The following is a 19716-nucleotide window of genomic DNA, read 5'->3' as shown; positions in this document are numbered from 1 at the left end:
GTTCACTCTTAAATAAATTTATGTTTATATTATAAAATTATGTATGTATGTTTATACTCGACTCCACGTTCTTCTTTTGTTAGTTTTTGAATTCCTTCCAAATTTTAAAGTTTTGTACAAAAACAGTTTTTTATTACAAGATTGTTATTTTTGCAATAAAAAATAATATGTTATCCAAAAATCAGTCAATTTCGTTTATATCAAGCACTGTTACTGACTATAAATCTTTAATAACACACATTTCGAAGTTTCATTTAAAAAAAATTAATATAGTATAAATATAAATGTGTAAATAAAAAAAAACAAAAAAAAAAATGTTCGGTCGGAGCAGGGATTGAACCCACGACCCTTTGCATGCAAGGCAGACATGCTAACCACTGCTCCACGTGGCAAACAAATGTATGTTTCTGTTAAATAATGTTATGTTTGCATGGGCTCGTGGGCGCTGCAAACTATGCTATATAAATGTAACTTAAAACGATAATTATCTACTGGTGACTATAACAGCTACGTAGCCCAGTGGATAGTGTGTTGGCTTACAAACTGTATGGTCCTCGGTTCGATTCTCCGTGCAGGCGAAAGGTAAAATTTAAAAAATTTATAAAAGTGAATAATTTCTTCAACATTATTTGTATTACAGAGAAAGGTTCCAATAACTAAAAAATTTCGTGGAAGTGAAAATTACGAGTATGTTAGGGAATGAGCACAATCGTGTTTGGGAAAAATTCTTCCAAGCATATAATATTTTTGGCTCAAAATGCTTCCAAACATATAATATGTTCACATAAAACAAACATATTAATGTTTCGGCAGTATGCAATAATATATGTGCTTCCTGCAAAATATGTTTGGAACATATGTTAAAGAAGCGATTTTTTTTGAGGGTGTAGAGGTATTTTAGGACCATAAATAGGTGTGCCGAAAATGGTGTGTGTCGGTCCATGTTTTGGTATACCCCCATAAAGACGGATTTCCCGATTTTACTTCTTGGGCTTCTAGAAACCATAGTTTTTACCCGATTTGTCTGAAAGTGGAAATCTAGAGGATTTTTTTAGACCGCAAATAGGTGTGTTTAAAATGGTGTGTATCGGTCCATGATTAGACACAGCCCCCATATAGACCGATCTCCCGAGTTTACTTCTTGAGCTTCTAGAAACCGTTTTTATACCCTAAACCACATAGGGGTCAGGGTATAATAAGTTTGATCTGCTAAAAAATGTGTCTACCAGAATATTGACGTCCGTCCGTATGTCCATGTATTTGTTGTTCACAGGATTCCGGTCGCAATTATTAACCGATTTTGACGTAATTTGGTACAGAGAGTTTTTTGGGCACAAGGACGAGAGCTATTGAATTTGGAAGAAATCGGTTCAGATTTAGATATAGCTGCCGTATACATGTATCGCCCGGTTTTGAAAATTAGGTCATAAAATCATTATTTATCAACCGATCTTACTCAAAGTTTGCTAAATGTAATCTCCTATCGAAATCGGTTCAGATATAGATATAGCTCCCATATATATGTATAGCCCAAATTTGGCCATAGAACCCTTATTTATCAACCGATCTTACTCAAAGTTGGCTAAATGTAATCTTCTATAGCACTAACTATATCTGCAAAAAATCATCGAAATCGGTTCAGATTGAGATATAGCTCCCATATATATGGATAGAACCCTTATTTATTATCCGATCTTACTCAAAGTTGGCTAGATCCAGTCCTCTCTAGTACTAACGGTATGTGCAAAATTTCATCGAAATTGGTTCAGATGTAGATATAGCTCCCATATATGTATCGCCAGATTTTGAAAAATTTGCCCCTAATAACTTTATGTTTGACCATAGAGGCCTCATTTCTTAACTGATCTTACTCAAATTTTGCACAAGAGAACCTTTTGTGGTATTAATCAAACCCGCAAAATATTATGCAAATTGGTTCAGATTTACATATAACTTCGCTCGATTTTCCCAAATTTGGCCATAATACTCTTATTTATTAACCAATGTTACTCAAATTGCACATTTTGATGTACTAGCTGATCGTATTTATACGTACTTGTAACTCTTACATAAAAATATTGCTCGATTTTTACAAATTTAAATTTATTACCCACACTAATTGAACGATTTTCTCTTTTTATACCCTAAACCACATAGTGGTCAGGGTATATTTAATAATGGGCTCAATATTAGTGGCATACTAACTCCGTAGGTGCAATATCAACTACAGACAGTGTTGCTAGAAGTAGGGGAAATTCCCTATATGTAGGTTTTTTCTAATATTTAGCGTCTTGTACGGACGTAGGGTCACAATGTAGGGACATTTTCACTCAACACAATTTGAAATAATTTTTACATTTTGGTGGCTCTAAGGGAGGAAATTAGGAGCCGGCAAGGCTTGATCTTTAACAATGTGTGGTAAAAACAATTACCACTCGTGCCAAAAAAAAAATCTAACAAAATTTGAAGATTACCACAAATGACCACAAATCTACCAAACAAATATTTCTATAGAAATTTTTGTCACAACTTTATTCCTGTAGAAAATTTTGTCAACATTTTATTTCTATAGAAAATTTTGTCAAAATTATTTCTATATATTATATATATATATATATTATTATATATTATTTCTATAAAAATTTTTTCAAAATATTATTTCTATGGAATTCTACCAACTGTTTATTTATTTATTTTCTAGGTTATATACGTTGCATTTTCATGTCTTAAGATAATAAAGTACTTGAAACCATTTTGTTTTTGTAAAATTTGTTTAAATTTAACGAAAAAGATTGTAGGGAAAATTGTTTGGGAATGTATGGGAGCTTTTTTGTCCTTGTAGGGCAAACCGAACATTTTCCGTGTTAACACTGACTATGAGCTATAGTCAGATTAAAACAAAGCACCCATAAACATGTACCCCTTAATTTTCTTAAATATGCAACTGCGGTTTATCTCCCAGACCCATATCAATGTTACCACACAAATGCTTATGATTACTAATTCAGTAAGGGTAGTTTAGGGTATGATATAGTCGGCCCGCCCGACTTTCTACTTTACTTACTTGTTTCTATTCGATTTGCTTGAAATTGAAAATACCTATATAGCCCGATCTTCTGATTTGTTTTCTTGGACTTAGAGATACCGTATTTTTCATCCGATTTACATGAAATATAAAATCTAGAGGTATTTTTGAGTCCATAAAAAGCTGTGTCGAATATGGTGTCTATCGGTCCAAGGCTTAGTTTAGGTCTATCGGCTCTTGAGCGTCTAAACATCCGAAATTTTATCCGATCTGCCTGAAATTTAAAATATGGAGGTATTTTAGGTTCATAAATAAGTATGCCGAATATGGTGTTTGTCGGTTTGGTGTAGCCCCCATATAATCCGATTTGATTCTTGAGATTTGCCAGAAAATCAAAATCAAGAGGTATTTGGGGTCCACACATAAATAAGCCGAATAAAGGGCGTATCGATCGGTTTTTTATACACCCCATATAGACCGATCGCCCGATTTGATTTCGAGACACCGCAATATTTTTGCGATTTGTCGGAAATTCAAAATTTAGAGGTATTTTCGGTCCTTATTTACGGACCGAATATAGTGTGGATCGATCCATAATTTGGTATAGCTCCCATGTATTTATTCTCCCGATTTCCATGTTGGTATGTATGTTTGCTTTGCAGAATATCTGTCATCAAATCCACCTGAAATTCTGTATACTATGTATTTCCAAGTAACCTGACGAAGAGTTTTCTACGGAAACAATTTTTATACCCTCCACCATAGGATGGGGTGTATATTAACTTTGTCGTTCAGTTTGTAACACATCGAAATATTGCTCAAAGACCCCATAAAGTATATATTCTGGGTCGTGGTGAAATTCTGAGTCGATCTAAGCATGTCCGTCCGTCTGTTGAAATCACGCTAACTTCCGAACGAAACAAGCTATCGACATGAAACTTGGCACAAGTAGTAGTTATTGATGTAGGTCGGATGGTATTGCAAATGGGCCATATCGGTCCACTTTTACGTATAGCCCTCATATAAACGGACCCCAAGATTTGGCTTGAGGAGCCTCTATGAGTAGGATATTTCATCCGATCTGGCTGAAATTTGCTACATGGTATAAATATATATTTTTTCTATGTTAAATACCCACCACCATGAATTAAAAAAAAAAAAAAAAAAAAAGAAAACAAGTATATACGGTCGTAAGTTCGGCCAGGCCGAAGCTTATGTACCCTGCACCATGGATTGCGTAGAAACTTCTACCGAAGCCGATGGCAAGGTATATTAAACTACAAAAGGGCCGATTAAATACGTATATAATTAAGTTTCTATAGAAATAAAATTTTGATAAAATAAAATTTTGACAACATTTTCTATAGAAGTAAAATTTTGACAAAATTTTCTATAGAAATAAAATTTGGAAAAAATTTTCTATAGAAATAAAATTTTGACAAAATTTTCTATAGAAATAACATTTTGACAATGTTTTCTACAAAAAAAAAAAATTTTTGGTAGATTATTTTTGGCTCGAGTGGCAACCATGATTATGAACCGATATGGACCAATTTTTGTGTGATTGGGGATCGGCTATATACAACTATAGACCGATATGGACCAATTTTGACATGGTTATTAGCGGCCTTATACTAACACCACGTTGCAAATTTCAACCGGATCGGATGAATTTTGCTCCTCCAAGAGGCTCCGGAGATCAAATCTGGGGAACGGTTTATATGGGGGCTATATATAATTATGGACCGATATGGACCAATTCTTGCGTGTTTGTTAGAGACCACATTCTAACACCATGTTCCAAATTTCAACTGGATCGGATGAATTTTGCTCCTCCAAGAGGCTCCGGAGGACAAATCTGGGGATCGATTTATATAGGGGTTATATATAATTATGGACCGATATGGACCAATTCTTGCATGGCTGCAACCGGATCGGATGAATTTTGCTCTTCTAAGAGGCTCCGGAGGTCAAATCTGGGGATAGGCTTATATGGGGGCTATATATAATTATGGGTCGATGTGGACCAATTTTTGCAGGGTCATTAGAGAACATATACCAACACTGTGTACCAAATTTCAGCCGGATCGGATGAAATTTGCTTCTCTTATAGCAATCGCAAGCCAAATTTGGGGGTCCGTTTATATGGGGGCTATACGAAAAAGTTGACCGATATGGCCCATTTTCAATACCATCCGACCTACATCGATAACAACTACTTGTGTCAAGTTTCAAGTCGATAGCTTGTTTCGTTCGGAAGTTAGCGTGATTTCAACAGACGGACGGACGGACATGCTCAGATCGACTCAGAATTTCACCACGACCCAGAATATATATACTTTATGGGGTCTTAGAGCAATATTTCGATATGTTACAAACGGAATGACAAAGTTAATATACCCCCATCCTATGGTGGAGGGTATAAAAAGAACAGTACTTGATGTGAAAGAAATGGACTGTGTTTTTTGGATCAAAAATTATTTTTTTTATTGCAAAAATAAAAATTTGTTTGGTGATAAAATTTTGAAATTTTCGAAGAAATTTAAAAACCTCTAACAAACGAAAAACATTTTCTGTACACGTTTTCCAAACGTTTTTTTCTTTGCGTGATAGTAATTCGATTTTGGATGACAGACTTTGTGTGTTTTCCATGATGGACGCTACAGAAAATTCGGCTTGGCTAAACCTTCGGCCGTATATATAATTTTAGCTTGTCTTTTTAAATCGATTTCACTTCCCATAAAAATGTTATTGTTTAGCACAAAAAGAATATGTTTCTTCCAGTTTGTTACCGCGGGAAAGAAATTTTCAGACGGGTATCGTTTGTCTACAAATTCGTTTGGAAGGAAGATTCGCACTCTTTGATAGGTTTTAATTCAATACATTTTGAAATATAATCTTACAAAGCATTCTACAAAAAAAATATATATTCCCTTATGGCAGATGAAACGCAATTCTTAATAAAAGAAACAGATAGCGAAAATTTGACATGGATAAATAAGGCAAAAGGGAATGTTAATGGCTCTGGCAATACAATAAAAAAAAAACACCCACTTTTAAAAGGGGTAAAAAAAATTCACGTCACTTGTATTGTAAACCATTCAAGAAAGAATTTCTAATAACATTGCCGTGGGCATATTTTTCCATTTGCTCTTACTGTGAATTACTAATACCCGGAGTTGTCACAGAAACTTTAAGTGGACACGAAAGAACAAATGCGTGTCATTGAGACATTTGTTGGCCAATGTTTCATGCCCAGACCATTGGAATTATTCTGACCTAAATATTAACATTGTCAGAGTGAAAGCTAAATTGCCTTAATTCATTGCAAAACTATTGGAAGCAGAAGCAAGTCTTTTCAAGTTAATTTGTGACTATAGGCGGAGAATGGGTTAAATTTCAATGAATTTGCTCTCTTTTATCACACCCCCATAATACTGATTGTACAAAAAAAAAAAAAATAAATAAAATATGAATTTGTACATTTTGAAAAATTTATGCAATCTTTCATAACAAAGATGTACGATAAAATATACTTTTGTTAAATACACGAACGAGAAAGACTGTTTTATATGTTTCGAACTCATAATTTTAGCAAACATATAATGTTCTTAAACTGATATGGTATGTTTGCGACGTATATGTTAATATGCTTGAATATATTATGTTTGGGACATTATATTTTCTTAAATATGGCGCTGGAAGCAAACATATATTAATTTAGAAATTTCGTAAAAACATATATATGTTTAGAAACGACAGAGAGCGACAGAGAATGGAGGAAAACAAGTATATACGGCCGTAAGTTCGGCCAGGCCGAATCTTATGTACTCTCCACCATGGATTGCGTAGAAATTCCTTCTAAATACGGTCATTCACAATTAAATTACTTGGGTTGCGGTCTATGGCAAGGCATATTAAAAGTTCTTAACATCATCTTCTAAATTGTAAGCTAGTACATGCGGGATATATAGTAGACAAAAGAAAGGACGATTAAATACGTATATATTCAGTTCTTGAGCGGTATATATAGGGAAGAAATAATTACGAACCTCTATGAACTTTTGTGCGGTAATTATAGAGCCAGAATTGAAATATCGGGATCGCTTTTTATGGGGGGCTATATACAATTATGAACACGAGTCTACCAAAAATGGCAGATTTTTTACTGTTTGCTAGAATTCTTGATGTTTTAGAAGATTTTGCAAAATATGCCTCTCCAACTATGAAATGCTTTATAAATTTTCTATAGAAATAACATTTTGACAAAATTTTGCACAGAAATAAAATTCTGACAAAATGTTCTACAGAAATAACTGACAAAATTTTCTATAGAAATAATTTTTTCGTTTTGTTTTGTTATTATTGGTTTCTTCTTCAATCATTCTGTGGTTTTTGATTTCAGCTTAAAGCCATGCATTGACTAAACTACAAGTGTAGCTTAACCAACAGCTACCCAACCTCTGTTGATGAAGCTACACTTGTAGTTTAGTCAATGCATGGTTTTAAGCTGAAATCCAAAACAACAGAATGAAATAAATTTTTGACAAAATTTTGTATAGAAATTATATTTTGACCAAATTTCCTAAAGACATGAAATGTTGACAAAATTTTCTATAGAAATATAAAATTTTAACATAATTTTCTATGCCAATAAAATATTGGTAGATTATTTTTGGCTCCCGTGGCAATCGTGATTTTTCTGTATATATATAATATAGATCGATACGGACCTATTTTGGCATGGTTGTTATCGGCACTAGCGAAATGTACCAAATTTCAACCGGATCGGATGAATTTTGCTCCTTCAAGAGGCTCCGGGGTTCAAATCTGGGGATCGGTTTATATGGGGGCTATATATATTATGAACCGATATGGACCAATAACTGCATGGTTGTTAGAGACCATATACTAACGCTACGTACCAAATTTCAACCGGATCACTTTTTTCAAATACTATCAACAGCCTTCTCTCACAAAAATATAGACAGACTTAAACCAGTAAGGAAAGTCTAAAGTCGGGCGGGGCCGACTATATTATACCCTGCACCACTTTGTAGATCTAAATTTTCGATACCATATCACATCCGTCAAATGTGTTGGGGGCTATATATAAAGGTTTGTCCCAACTACATACATTTAACTATCACTCGATCTGGAAGAATTTGATAGACTTCTACAAAATCTATAGACTCAAAATTTAAGTCGGTTAATGCACTAGGGTGGAACACAATGTTAGTAAAAAAATATGGGAAACGTTTAAATCTGAATCAATTTTAAGGAAACTTCGCAAAAGTTTATTTATGATTTATCGCTCGATATATATGTATTGGAAATTTAGGAAAATTAGAGTCATTTTTACAACTTTTCGACAAAGCAGTGACGATTTTACAAGGAAAATGTTGGTATTTTGGCCATTTTTGTAGAAATCAGAAAAATATATATATATGGGAGCTATATCTAAATCTGAACCGATTTCAACCAAATTTGGCACGCTTAGCAACAATGCTAATTCTTCTCCTTGTGCAAAATTTCTACTAAATCGGAGTTAAAAATTGGCCTCTGTGGTCATATGAGTGTAAATCGGGCGAAAGCTATATATGGGAGCTATATCCAAATCTGAACCGATTTCACCCAAATTTGGCACGCATAGCTACAATGCTAATTCTCCTCCCTGTGCAAAATTTCAACTAAATCGGAGCAAAAAATTGGCCTCTGTGGTCATATGAGTGTAAATCGGGCGAAAGCTATATATGGGAGATATATCCAAATCTGAACCGATTTCAACCAAATTTGGCACGCATAGTTTCAATACTAATTCTACTCCCTGTGCAAAATTTCAACTAAATCGGAGTTAAAAATTGGCCTCTGTGGTCATATGAGTGTAAATCGGGCGAAAGCTATATATGGGAGATATATCCAAATCTGAACCGATTTCAACCAAATTTGGCACGCATAGTTACAATGCTAATTCTACTCCCTGTGCAAAATTTCAACCAAATCGGAGTTAAAAATTGGCCTCTGTGGGCAAATGAGTGTAAATCGGGCGAAAGCTACATATGGGAGCTATATCTAAATCTGAACCGATTTGGCTGATATTTTGCAAGTTTTTCGAGACCCATAAAATATACGGATGTACGGAATTTGAGGAAGATCGGTTGATATACACGCCAATTATGACCAGATCGGTGAAAAATATATATGGCAGCTATATCTAAATCTGAACCGATTTTTTCCAAAATCAATAGGGATCGTCTTTGAGCCGAAACAGGACCCTATACCAAATTTTAGGACAATCGGACTAAAACTGCGAGCTGTACTTTGCACAGACAGACAGACAGACAGACGGACATCGCTAAATCGACTCAGAATTTAATTCTAAGCCGATCCGTATACTAAAAGGTTGGTCTATGATTACTCCTTCTTGGCGTTACATACAAATGCACAAACTTATTATACCCTGTACCACAGTAGTGGTGAAGGGTATAAAAATCATGTAGCGAAAGTGATTGTTAGAATTTTAAAACAGTAGGCTCTCAAATTGTTCTAGCAAAAACACATGCACTTTGCATAACGCAGAAAATGCCGTAGTGCAAACAACGAGTATGTATACAAAGGTACCGTTAGAAATTTACAGATAAACGGGTTTTGTGTTCTAAATGCCTTATAAATTAATTTCGTAGATGTAAATAACGATGTGCATGTGGTTTCGATCGGACATCATGACAACACAACAAAAACTATTTGGTGGTGTGTAGGGTGACCTACTGACTTTTTTAAATCTCTGTAACTTTTTTTTTATGAATATAATTAAATACTTCAAAAGCAAAAGTTTCATATTTTGTTAAGATCTTTATAATGGTTATCAGAAATGGGCATCATAGGGGTATACGAAGCGAAAAAAAATTAAAAATCAAATTTGATGTCGGAGTCAAAAATGACCAATGCACGAAATATAGCCCCTGATCTGCCACGAATAACGATATGCGTTTCTTTTCGATCGGACTTCAAATGACGACACAGCACAATAAATTGTATTTCCGGGGGTCGTAGGGTGCACGAAAAACAAAATGTTTTGGTGTTCTGAAATTGTCTTCGAATATCGTACAAAACTGGGGGGTGACCGCATCAACTTTTTTTCGTAACCCTATCTAATGTATATATTACACTGAAAAAACAGCGAACCCACCAGGAAAGAAAACTTTCGATTAATTTTAAAAAATGTTTAATATTTGTAGAAAAATTTTAACTAAACGCTGGCATCACGCCGATATCACAAAAATAAGTAAATATTTTTCGACAAATTCAAGAAAATTTATTAGACATACACCCATGTTCGCATATCCACTTCAATTCCACTTATACTATTCACGTTAAATCCACGAACGTCAAAATTTTGTGTCCTTAATTCCACGTTAATTTCTCAACTTTTCTTTAACCAGCTGGGTTGCACAAATCACCCAAAAAGTCACTAAAGGCGCGTTTAGCGGCTAAAATCCACGATTAGTTTTCTTTAATAATCCATTTTAAGGAATACAAACTTCGTGAAAATTTGCTTTTGGCTATTCCCCATCAAGTTATAATAAAATTTGCAACAAGTAGGTATAATTTTATGCCTTTTTATACCCTTCACCACTACTGTGGTACAGGGTATAATAAGTTTGTGCATTTGTGTGTAACGCCAAGAAATAATTGTTATAGACCCATCTTTTAGTATACCGATCGGCTTAGAATTAAATTCTGAGTCGATTTATCGATGTCCGTCTGTCTGTCTGCCTGTCCGTCCGTCTTTCTGTATATGTAATTTTGTGCACAAAGTACAGGTCGCAGTTTAAGTCCGATCGTCCTCAAATTTGACATAACGTCTTTCTTCGGGTAGAAGACAATCGCTATCGATTTTGGAAAAAATCGGTTCAGATTTAGATATAGCTGCCATATATAGTTATCACCGATTTGAGCATAATTCACGTATTTATGAACCGACGTTCTTCAAATTTTGTACATCTGAATGTTTTGTCAGTCCCGTAGTAACTGCTAAATATCAGCTAAATCGGTTCAGATTTATATATAGCTCCCATATATATCTTTCGTCCGATTTGGACTTATATGGCCCCAAAAGCGAGAGTTTTGCCCTGATTTGCTTCAAATTTTGCACAACGAGTACGTTTAATAGTATCGTTAATTGTGCCAAATTTAGTTGAAATCGGTTCAGATTTAGATATAGCTCCCCTATATATCTTTCGTCCGATTTTGACTTATATGGCTTCAAAAGCCAGAGTTTTGCCCTGATTTGATTAAAATTTTGTACAAGGAGTACTTTTATTAGTTTCGTTAATTGTGCCAAATTTAGTTGAAATCGGTTCAGATTTAGATATAGCTCCCATATATATCTTTCGACCGATTTGGACTTATATGGCCCCAAAAGCCAGAGTTTTGCCCTGATTTGCTTCAAATTTTGCACAACAAGTACGTTTAATAGTATCGTTAAGTGTGCTTAATTTGGTTAAAATCGGTTCCGATTTAGATATAGCTCCCATATATATCTTTCGTCCGATTTGGATTTATATGGCCTCAAAAGCCAGAGTTTTGCCATGAGTTGCTTGAAATTTTGCACAAGGGGTACGTTTTATAGTATCGTTAATTTTGCAAAATTTAGTTGAAGTCGGTTCAGATTTAGATATAGCTCCCATATATATCATTCGCCCGATTTGGACTAATATACCCACAGAGGCAAAAGTGCTACTCTGATTTACGTGAAATTTTGCAGAGGGAGTAGAATTGAACTTGAACCTTTGCACAGGCAGTAGAATTAAGGTTCTGCATATGCGTGTTTATTTTGGTTGAAATCGGTTCAGATTTTGATATAGCTCCCATATATATCTTTCGCCCGATTTTCCGTCATATGACCACAGAGGTCAAAGTTGTTATCCGATTTACGTGAAATTTTTCACAGGGAGTAGATTCAACATAGTAACTATGCATGTGAAATTTGAATGCAATCGGTTCAGATTTCGATATAGATTCCATATATATATATGTTTTCCTATTTAGGCAAAACTGGCCGAAATACCTACATTTTCCTTATCAAATCGCCACTGCAAATTTTCCTATTACTCTATTACACATCTATCGACCGATAAATCATAAATACACTTTTGCGAAGTTGCCTCAAAATTGGTTCATATTTAAATGTTTCCTATATTTTTTTATACCCACCACCATAGAATGGTGACGGGGGTATAATAAGTTTGTCATTCCGTTTGTAACACATCGAAATATCGATTTCCGACTATATAAAGTATATATATTCTTGATCAGGGAGAAATTCTAAGACGATATAACGATGTCCGTCTGTCCGTCTGTCTGTCTGTCTGTCTGTCTGTCTGTCTGTCTGTCTGTCTATTGTAATCACGCTACAGTCTTCAATAATGAAGCAATCGTGCTGAAATTTTGCACAAACTCGTATTTTGTCTGCAGGCAGGTCAAGTTCGAAGATGGGCTATATCGGTCCAGGTTTTGATATAGTCCCCATATAAACCTACCTCCCGATTTGGGGTCTTGGGCTTATAGAAATCGTAGTTTTTATCCAATTTGCCTGAAATTTGAAATCTAGAGGTATTTTATGACCATAAAGCGGTGTGCCAAAAATGGTGAGTATCGGTCCATATTTTGGTATAGCCCCCATATAGACCGATCTCCCGATTTTACTTCTTGGGCTTATAGAAACCGCAGTTTTTATTCAATTTACCTGCAATTGGAAATCTAAAGGTATTGTAGGACCACCAATACGTGTGCCAAAAATTGTGAGTATCGGTCCTTATTTTGGTATAGCCCCCATATAGACCGATCTCCCGATTTTACTTCTTGGGCTTATAGAAACCGCAGTTTTTATTCAATTTACCTGAAATTGGAAATCTAGAGGTATTGTAGGACCACAAATACGTGTGCCAAAAATGCTGAGTATCGGTCCAAGTTTTGGTATGGTCCCCATATAAAACGACCTCCCGATTTGGGGTCTTGGGCTTATAGAAACCGTAGTTTTTATCCAATTTGTCTGAAATTGGAAATCTAGAGGTATTTTAGGACCACAAAAAGGTGTGCCGAAAATGGTGAGTATCGGTCCATATTTTGGTATAACCCCCATATAGACTGATTTCCCGATTTTACTTTTTGGGCTTCTAGAATCCGAAGTTTTTATCCTATTTGCCTGAAATTGGAAAGCTAGAGGTATTTTCGGGTCATAAAGAGGTGTGCCGAAAACGGTGAGTATCGGTCCATATTTTAGTATAGCCCCATAAGAACGATCTCCCGATTTAACTCCTTGGGTTTCTAGAAACCGTTGTTTTTTTCTGATTTCCCTGAAATTGTAAATATTCTGGAATTTTAGGCTCACAAAAACGTGTATCGGATTAAGTTTTTATCGGTCCATTTGGTAATGCCTCCATATAGACCGACTTTACTTCTTGCGGGTGTAGAAGGCGCACTCATCATGAAAATTGCTTGAAACTCAATGTAAAATTTCCAGATGTTACTTCTACAGATTTAAGATTTCAAATCAAGACGTTATTTTATAATTTTCATGCACATTTACAAGAGATGTTAATGATTCCTCTAAAACTCAAACAAAAATGGTTCTTATAAATCCAGAATCTGATATAGTCCTCATAGGTGAAATCTTTAAATTTATCTTCGGGAAGTGTCCTCAAGTCCTCAAGCCCTCCTGAAATTTCAAAGGAAACCCTAATATTTGGTTCATGGTGGTGGGTATTTAAGATTCGGCCCGGCCGAACTTAGTGCTGTATATACTTGTTTTTTAATAACATTGTGTTCCACCTCAGCGCATTAGCCGACTTAAAATGTAAAATCTATAAGTATTGCAGAACTCTGTACAGATCTGCTCAGATATATAGAAAATATGTGTACGGATTCATATAGCATCCAACACATTGGACGGATTTAATATGGCATCGAAAATGTGGACTTACAAAGTGGTGAAGGGTATAATATAGTCGGCCCGCCCGACTTTAGACTTTCCTTACTTGTTTTTTACTGGTTTAGTTTTCTCTTTAGCGGTTAAACTCGAACTTAGTGCTCACTTTAAGGCGGAAATATTTTTAATAAAACTCATGTATTAGATATAAAACATTTCAACTTTTATGAGCGAGTACTTTTTTTAACCGTAAATACATCCATCTTGGACATAATTCCACTTTCACCAAGACTTTTGCAAATGAATTGATTTCATGAAACTTCCGGTGGAAGTGGAATGTAGAACACCAAAATTATGGAATTGATTCGCATTCACCTGGACGTGGATTTGCGAACATGGACAATAATTAATTGAAAGAAAAAATTGGAGTTCAAAATTCCAAGAAAGTCTTTAATGACATACGAAGTTCATGATGAATGCATTTCTAATAAAATTTACAAATTTAAAGAAATAATGAACTATGTAGTGAGAAATACGAATTTAGTAAATCTTTATGCTTAATTTATGTATAATTTTTCCCAGTTATTTAGTTAATTTATCTTACGTACGTAAAAAATTATTAGAGTAAAGGAAACTTTCTCCAAACATAATAATTCCATGAACTAAAATAAAGTTAAATTGGCTTTAGTGAAATAGAGAGTTCACTGTTTTTTAGCGTACACAGTAAAAATTCAATTACAACACATGTTTGAAAATAAAATTAAAATGTAATTTTTCAAATCTTCATAAGCTACTACCACTAGCTTTTCCTCAATAAGCTAGACGTATCCAACCGTTAACGTTCGTATTCTTAGAACTCAATTAGAAAGAAATACCCCTCTTCCGCCCAATATGCAATTTAATTCCTCTGGTTGGGTGTCACAACATCTTCCCCAAGTCTTCCTACACAACCACCAACCTGAGTTTATGAATGCTATCGATTTACATATAATTTCATTTGTGCAAATAAAAATTCATTCACTTTTGTGGTTGATTCAGAAGCCTCAAAGACGGAGGAGCAGAGTGGTGATATTTTAAAATAATCTGATATGTCACAGTAATATGAGCTTATCATTCAAATTGCTTTATTTGATTATACGTTTTACTTGGTATAGAATTCCCAATTGTTACCCCCATGATGATTTTATGCAAACAAAGGCTAATACCACGACAGTGATCCGATGAATTTAGATGGAACGCATGTGATTTTTCAGAGTTAAAGAGGGAAGGGTTAATTTATGCCACCACAGCAGATACAATAAGTTTGCCATTTTGCTGTTAGCACATGGAAATATCGATTTCTAACTATCTAAATTATTCTCGTATGTAATTTCCATAAGAAATTAACCCATAAATGCGCACTGTATCTTTTAAGATACAACCAGAAAAAAAATCCTACATCTTAAAATGTTGACCGAATTCTACGAAATCTAGCAATGAAACATAGTTACGTTTGTGGAGATTGGATCTGGCATTATCTTTCCAATAAAGGGTGATACGGTCAAAATTTGGTCAATATAAACTTGACGTATTTCTTTTTGCATTTAAAAAAACCTGAACACCCCTCATTTTGAAGGTGTGTCTGTGTGTAGAATGTTGCTCCTATTTTGATTTTGGAATTCACTCTTCAGTTGTCAAAATGCCGTCCAAGCAAGAAGAGCAGCGTATCAAAATTTTGCTCGCGCATCGCGAAAATCCGAGCTACTCGCACGCAAAGCTGACAAAATCGCTAAAAGTTGCCAAATCAACCGTTACAAATGTAATTAAAGTGTTTGGGGAACGTTTGTCTACAGCCAGGAAGTCTGGATTGGGGGGAAATCGAAAACCGGAAGCCTCTGAGACGACAAAGAGAGTTGCCGGTAGTTTCAAGCGAAACCCTAACCTCTCTCTCCGAGATGCCGCAAATAAGCTGGGTATATCGTCTACAACCGTGCATCGAGCCAAAAAACGAGCCGGACTACCGACTTACAAGAAGGTAGTGACTCCAAATCGCGATGATAAACAAAATACGACGGCCAAAGCGCGATCCCGGAGGCTGTACACGACGATGCTGAAGAAGTTTGACTGCGTGGTAATGGACGACGAAACCTACGTCAAAGCCGACTACAAGCAGCTTCCGGGACAGGAGTTTTATACGGCAAAAGGAAGGGGAAAGGTAGCAGATATTTTCAAGCACATAAAACTGTCAAAGTTCGCAAAGAAATATCTGGTTTGGCAAGCCATCTTTACTTGTGGCTTGAAAAGCAGCATTTTCATAGCTTCCGGGACTGTCAACCAAGAAATTTACGTGAAATAGTGTTTGAATAAACGTCTGCTGTCTTTCCTGAAGAAACACGGTTGTTCCGTACTGCCGGATTTGGCATCATGCCATTACGGTAAAAAGGCCATGGAGTGGTACGCCACCAACAATTTGCAGGTGGTTCCCAAGGACAAAAACCCTCCCAACACGCCAGAGCTCCGCCCAATTGAGAAATACTGGGCTATTGTCAAGCGGAACCTAAAGAAGACCAAAAAACTGCTAAGGACGAGCAGCAGTTCAAGGCAAACTGGCTTTCTGCGGTGAAGAAGGTGGACAAGGTTGCTGTACAAAATCTGATGGCAGGTGTCAAGCGTGAGGCCCGGCAATTCGGATTTGAAAAAGCGAAAGCCTAACTGAATATTTTCCCTGAATTTTATACTAATTGAACTTGAAAAAGAAATTTAATTTGATTTTTTAAATAAACGATTTCACCGATTTACACGCGTTTTCCCTTGACCAAATTTTGACCGTATCACCCTTTATACGTTGATAAATACGTCAATGTTTGAGGGTATAAAAATTCTTTAAAATTAATGATATTATCTTTAAATTTGTTGTCTTTTTGCATCTTGACTACAAAGCAAAAAAGTGTTCAAAAATAGGGCACTTTATTTTAACCCTTAAATGCACACTGTATCTTTTAAGGTACAACCAGAAAAAAATCTATGGAATCAAGTTTGTTGCATTTACAACATCATAGCGCTATTCCTAAAAATATATCTTTCCGGAAAGTTTTTAGTATTTCTGAGTAATCTGCAGTCAAAATTGAAAATCAAATTTTAACCAAAAATTCAAAAAAACTACAGATTGGAAGTTAAATAATATTTACCATAAATGAGAGTAATGTTAGTAAAAAACAAGTATATACGGCCGTAAGTTCGGCCAGGCCGAAGCTTATGTACCCTCCACCATGGATTGCGTAGAAACTTCTACTGAAGACTGTCATCCACAATCGAATTACTTGGGTTGCGGTAACACTTGCCGATGACAAGGTATCTTAAAACTTCCTAATACCGTAATATATACCACGTAGTCCATACGTGGTATATATTAAACTTAAAATGGCCGATTAATTACGTATATAATTAAGTTTGACAAAATTTTCTATAGAAATAAAATTTTGATAAAATAAAATTTTGACAACATTTTCTATAGAAGTAAAATTTTAAAAAAATTTTCTATAGAAATAACATTTTGACAAAATTTTCTGTAGAAGTAAAATTTTAACAAAATTTTCAAAAGATTTAAAATTTTGACAACATTCTCTATAGAATTAAAATTTTGACAACATTTTCTATAGAAATAAAATTTTGCTAGATTATTTTTGCTCGAGTGGCAAGCTCGATTATGAACCGATATGGACCAATTTTTGTGTGATTGGGGATCGGCTATATATAACTATAGACCGATATGGACCAATTTTGGCATGGCTATTAGCGGCCATATATTAACACCACGTTGCAAATTTCAACCGGATCGGATGAATTTTGCTCGTCCAAGTGGCTCCGGAGTTCAAATCTGGGGATCGGTTTATATAGGGGCTATATATAATTATGGACTGATATGGACCAATTTTTGAATGGATCTTAGAGACTATATACTAATACCATGTACCAAATTTCAGCCGGATCGGATGAAATTTGCTTCTCTTAGAGGATCCGCAAACCAAATCTGGGAATCGGTTTATATGGGGGCTACATATAATTATGGACCGATATGGACCAATTTTTGCATGGTTGTTAGAGACCATATACTTACATCGCGTACCAAATTTCAACCGGATCAGATGAATTTTGCTCCTCTAAGAGGCTCCGGAGTTCAAATCTGGGATCGGTTTATGTGGGGGCTATATATAATTATTGACTGATATGGACCAATTTTTGCATATACTAATACCATGTACCAAATTTCAGCCGTATCGGATGAAATTTGCTTCTCTTAGAGCAATCGCAAGCCAAATTTGGGGGTCCGTTTATATGGGGGCTATACGTAAAAGTGAACCGATATGGCCCATTTGCAATACCAACCGACCTACATCAATAACAACTACTTGTGCCAAATTTCAAGTCGATAGTTTGTTTCGTTCGGAAGTTAGCGTGATTTCAACAGACGGACGGACGGACATGCTCAGATCGACTCAGAATTTCACCACGACCCAGAAAATATATACCTTATGGGGTCTTAGAGCAATGTTTCGATGCGTTACAAACGGAATGACAAAATATACCCCCATCCTATGGTGGAGGGTATAAAAACTGTGTAGTGTAAAAATATCCATACTCTCTATTATCTACTACAATCAAATTGTTTATTTGTAAATAAAAACTTAGTTTAATGCGCACTGTACTTTTTAAGATATCAACACTATTTTTTCAAAAAAAAAAAAAACACATAAATTTTTATACCCTGCGCCACACTGTGGAACAGGGTATTATAAGTTAGTGCATATGTTTGTAACACCCAGAAGGAGACGAGATAGACACATGGTGTCTTTGGGTGGGTCCCTGAGTCGATATAACCATGTCCGTCTGTCCGTCCGTCCGTCCGTCTGTCTGTGAACACATTTTTGTGATCAAAGTCTAGGTCGCAATTTAAGTCCAATCGCCTTCAAATTTGGCACATGTTCCTAATTTGGGTCAGAATAGAACCCTATTGATTTTGGAAGAAATCGGTTCAGATTTAGATATAGCTCCCGTATATATCTTTCGCCCGATATGCACTAATATGGACCCAGAAGCCAGAGTTTTATACCGATTTGCTAGAAATTTTGTACTAATATAACACTTAGTCGCGTAGTCAAGTGTGCAAAATTTGATTGAAATCGGTTCAGATTTAGATATAGCTCCCATATATATCTTTCGCCACATGTGGACTTATATGGCCCCAGAAGCCAGATTTTTTGCCGAATTTGGTTGAAATTTTGCACTAGGAGTACAATTAGTAGCATTGTTAAGTGTGCACAATTTGATGGAAATCGGCTCAGATTTAGATATAGCTCCCATATATATCTTTCGCCCGATGTGGCCTTATATGGCCCTAAAAGCCAGAGTTTTGGCCCAATTTGCTTGAAATTTTGCACTAGGAGTACAATTAGTATTGCAGTTAAGTGTGCAAAATTTGATTGAAATCGGTGCAGATTTAGATATAGGTCCCATATATATCTTTCGCCCGATATGGACTAATATGGTTCTAATAGCCTGAGTTTTTGCCCAATTGGGTTGAAATTTTGCACAGGGAGTAGATTTAGCATTGTAGCTATGCGTGCCAAATTTGATTGAAATCGGTTCAGATTTATATATAGCTCCCATATATAGCTTTCGCCCGATTTACACTCATATGACCAAAGAGGCCAATTTTTTACTCCGATTTAGTTGAAATTTGGCACAGGGAGTAGAATTAGCATTGTAGCTATACATTTTCCCT

Source organism: Haematobia irritans, chromosome 4 (genome assembly GCF_050003625.1).
Source record: "Haematobia irritans isolate KBUSLIRL chromosome 4, ASM5000362v1, whole genome shotgun sequence".
In the NCBI taxonomy this organism is placed as follows: Eukaryota; Metazoa; Arthropoda; class Insecta; order Diptera; family Muscidae; genus Haematobia; species Haematobia irritans.
Note: the sequence above shows the minus strand (reverse complement) of the source record.